The sequence below is a fragment of the Uranotaenia lowii genome, chromosome 2, assembly GCF_029784155.1.
Source record: "Uranotaenia lowii strain MFRU-FL chromosome 2, ASM2978415v1, whole genome shotgun sequence".
NCBI lineage: Eukaryota > Metazoa > Arthropoda > Insecta > Diptera > Culicidae > Uranotaenia > Uranotaenia lowii.
In genome coordinates, this window is record NC_073692.1 from 114,596,845 (window position 1) to 114,601,134 (window position 4,290).

Genomic DNA, 4,290 nt, shown 5'->3' on the forward strand with positions numbered 1-4,290 from the left:
GGAAAAATACTATGAAGAGTTTTATAACGATTCTCACGGGCAAATTCAGTTACAATACAAAACATTTGAAACCTTGGGAATTTTTTCCCTCAGTTATCCAAATAAACCTTTTATTTACACATTCAGCTCTCTACAGTTGCTTCTTGGTATAAACATGTCCTAGTGGAAAATCGCTTTCCTTTCCCCTCCATCAGTATTTAGCACCATCTTCAACGACCCATAAAATCTGGCATTCGTTTTTCCTTCCCCCGGCAGATTGAGGCGCAGCACGATTTGGGCCGACATGGCTTCCTGGCTTCACGATGGGGGTGGTGGAGCGCCAACACAGGAGCTGGCTCAATGAATATTTCATAAATCGTTCATTTTCTCAGCACTTCTCATTACGTCGAGCGATGAAGCATGTGAAGAGTGTCAGGGAGGGTTGAGTTTCTGAGGAACACCGCTTCTACAAACAAAATATCTGCTTTTTCTGATGAGCATAGGGATGATGTGTTGGCTGGGGGCTTCTTTGCGGTAGCACCAGAGAATCAATAGGACGAAAGGAATAAGAGGGCGGGTAAGGAGTTGGAAAAACATGAGGCCTTCTGCCGTTTTTACTCAAATACCATGTACGATATGAACTGGTAGTTGGTTTTCCCAAATGCTAACAAAGAAGGGGTCTGGTGGGGCTAAAAGAGGGAAGGTGGCGCAAAAAATATTATTTTATCAAATAATTAATCTGTGTGTTTTTCGGAGATTTTTATTGCTTCCACGATTGTTTCTCGATGATAACGATGTGGAACAGTCTTCAGCTACGCTTCGGCAAGAGGCATGGAATCGCAATGATGGTGAGCTATAGCTTGAGTGGGTGGGAGCTTTCCATTCTCGAATATCAGACATGGGTTTTGTGGTGAAAACTCATAACGATATGCTACCATGAATGTTCGACTAATGAATGATTTCAATGTGGGAACGAATCATTACCATTTTTTCCATTCACCGAAGACGTCTAACTCTGCATGTTATTTATTTGCACAAATCATTCAGCAACAGGTTTGCTGTAAATGTTGACATTTGTAAGAAATGTGAGGTGATTGACATCCATTCATAATTTTGTCTTCAGCCCAAATGTGAGAAATAAACGCAAGCGATCGTCATTAGCTCTTCTTTTCATTGAACGTTCAAGATTGTAAGTCCAATGGTATGGTGAATCTGAAGTCGATGGATTTGTAAACCAATATGTATGCACCAAGCAGGCGATTTATGAAGTAGGAATTTCTGTATAATATAAATGTTATCAAATGAATTGTAATGTTTACCGAAAAATCTTTAAAGAGGGGAACAGTATAGTTGATATTCTCTATCTGTGTACAAAATTGATATTAAACTTCGATTGACTTGTCAACGCTGGAGTGATTCGATTTAGGGTCATTTTCGAATTTCTCAAACCCTGGGGTCTAAAAGCTTCGTTTTGGTTTAAATCCATCCATGGTTTTTTTTGCAGAATTTGTAAGTAACGTTTTCGTTTACTTTTAAGTTTGTGTGGAAAAATTGAATATTTTGTACTGAAAAATCAACATCATGTTTGTTTCTTCTGTGGAACCTAGCCTGCTTAAGATTTTTGTGCCAATTTATGAACTTTCTAAGAGAAATTTTTCGCTGATCAACTTTATCGAATACCGTAACTTCGTATTTTATAAGACAAGTTATTAAGTGTTGAATGGGCGCATGTCTTATAATATTTAAAAAAAATCAATTGACATCACTGCCAATGCCTAGCTAGATATTGCATGACTACTATTCCTGAAATATTTCACTAAGCACCCACCAGTGATGTCAATTGAATTTGTTGTTTTCCAATGCCAAAAGTCGTAACGAAAAACGAAGTAACGGTATTCAACAAAGTTGTTCAGCAGAAAATTTCCCTTAGAGATTTTTTATATTGCCCCAAAAAACTATAAGTAGTCTTGGTTTCACAGAAGAATAAAAAATGATGTTGATTTTTCAGTTCAAGATATTCCATTTTCCCATACACACCTAAAAGTTAAAATTTACTTATGTAAACCTAACTCAAAAATTCTCAAAAAATCATGTATCTGTTTTGAGCCAAAACAAAGCTTTTTAGACCCCAGGGTTTGAGAAATTCAAAAATGACCCCAAATCGACTAAGTCTTATGCTACAACCATTGCAATTTTCTTGGGAGATTTTTGGGCAAGATGCAAACTGGTCACTATCTCCTTTGTGCCATAGCCGTTATAGCGTATTCCAAAACTGCCAAAACTGGGGAAACTCAAATTTTGATCAGAACGTCACAACTCAGAAATGAATTGTAGGGATTTTCACGAATTTTGAGTTGTTTTCAATCAGGTCTGAACGGTCTGAGCCAAAAAACTCAGAATTTTATAAAATTTTGACACGGTTTCGAAAGGGCTTATATTTTTTTAATGAAAAAAAGTGAAATTTCGGATTGAATTAAATAAATTCAAACAACTTCATGAAAATACTTTTAATTTCCCGTCGCATTTTGAGCGTGGAAACCAGCATTTTATACTGTTGACGAGTAGGATATCATTCCCCTCCTGCCAACAGACAAATTTCTCGATGCCGTTCTTGCTCATGGATTGTGTCCGGTGTAATCTGACTTCCACCGATCCCAGCAGCGAAATTCGTGGCCGCATCCGGTGAAATTCATCATGACAAAGGAGAAATTGAGTTAATTTTGACCAGTTTGAACTGATCGCCTCCATGTTTGAAACGGTTCATAAGGATATGGATGCGGCCGTCGTTTTCTGGCTGATATACATGTACGTCGTTTTCCTGCCGGTATAGCCAACGCGATTTGGATATGAAAAATTATCTTAAATAGTCTCTTCTTAACTATACTAAACTTACCGAAAATTTCTATGCACCAGCGAAAATCTCCCGTTATTGATGAAGATCCAGAACAACTGGAACTAGGCAATGTTTGTCCGACCAAAAAAGGCATCCGGCCGGAATATACCTGGAGAGATTAAACTAGATTAAATAAGGTAGCTGAAAATAAGTAAAATCCTTAGAAAATTTTGAAAATCTTACCCGTCGCATTTTCGCCGTAGTTGATGATCAACAAACTTCCTGCTGTTCGATGAATAGCTTCGTTCTCCTGAGGCCAATAGATTTTCCGGATGACATTCTCGGTCCTGGAGGGCGTCCGGTGCTCAGCCAGAACTTCCACCGATCCGAGTGGTTAAAGCTACGCTGCATCCGGTGGTAACAAATCTGAAAAAAAGAACAAACAAAAGAAAATTTTAAATTCTACTCGGCTTCCGCAAAGATTCCTAGAAGAAAAGATAAAGTGGTTGAATTATTTTTCTGCTTTCTAAATCACAAATAATTTTTTGTCAACTGCAACTTAGAGCATCGCAATGATCCCAACCAAACAATCTATTATTTCATCTATCTTGATTCAAAAAAATGCGCGTCTTCGCTAAGTTCCAGGTTTTTACACTCACTAGATAAAAACAACTCAAAATTTCGATTGATTTCAACTCAGTTGTTTTCATCTTCATATATGATGCGTCTCCTGAACCAAAACAAATCAGTCTCTGGATAATTTAAAATTACCGTGTACTGCATTATACTCGCAGCATTTGACAGATGAGGGTTAGAGCTATTACACTCACAGAAAAACAACCCAAAACAGACTACCGTAAACTGGGGGAACATTGATCACTTTGTTTTAATTCATTTTCGAATATTTTGTAAGGGGTTGCTTTTTTGTAACACTCAAATTTAAAAAAAAAACTTACTGAGGTAAGGAGTATAAAGCATGATCATTAATAGCAGAATATTCAAACGAAGTTAGTGGCTATAACTAAATGTATGATACAAAAACAGATTTTATGTTTCGGGATAACTTTGATCACTGAGTTTGTAACGTATCTCAAAACCTTCAAAATTATTGTTTTTAATACCAATTAGCACAGAAGGCTTAAAACATCAATAATAGTAATTTTTTGTTTTGACTCAATTGAATTTTTCAACGTTTTCTTTCAAAAACAAATATACTCAAAAGATGGTGTTGTGACCGATCAGCAAGTCACGAGTGAGGAGCACTCATCATCATCTGTCGCGTTGACATGCCGTGAATTGTCATCACTTGGAGAAGAAGATCATAAAACAGAATTGGAAACCACATTGACTCTTACAAAACCGTAGCAAGTGACCCAACGTGCTTTCTGCATCTCTATAAATTTGTAAATTTAAAGTTTATTAAATCAATTAGTTGATTTGCCAGTAAGTTTACAAAAGAACCATGTTTTGAAGTATTA

General features: G+C 36.8%; 1 long non-coding RNA gene across 1 annotated transcript; it reads right to left on the minus strand.

The window, feature by feature from the left end:
• Positions 1-2,751: 2,751 nt before the first annotated feature.
• On the minus strand, positions 2,752-3,381 carry LOC129744221 (uncharacterized). The gene is made up of 3 exons (XR_008736855.1): positions 3,056-3,381; positions 2,873-2,981; positions 2,752-2,797 (listed from the first exon to the last, which is right to left on the minus strand). It is a non-coding gene; the product is annotated as an uncharacterized LOC129744221 (long non-coding RNA).
• Between the last annotated feature and the right edge of the window lie 909 nt (positions 3,382-4,290).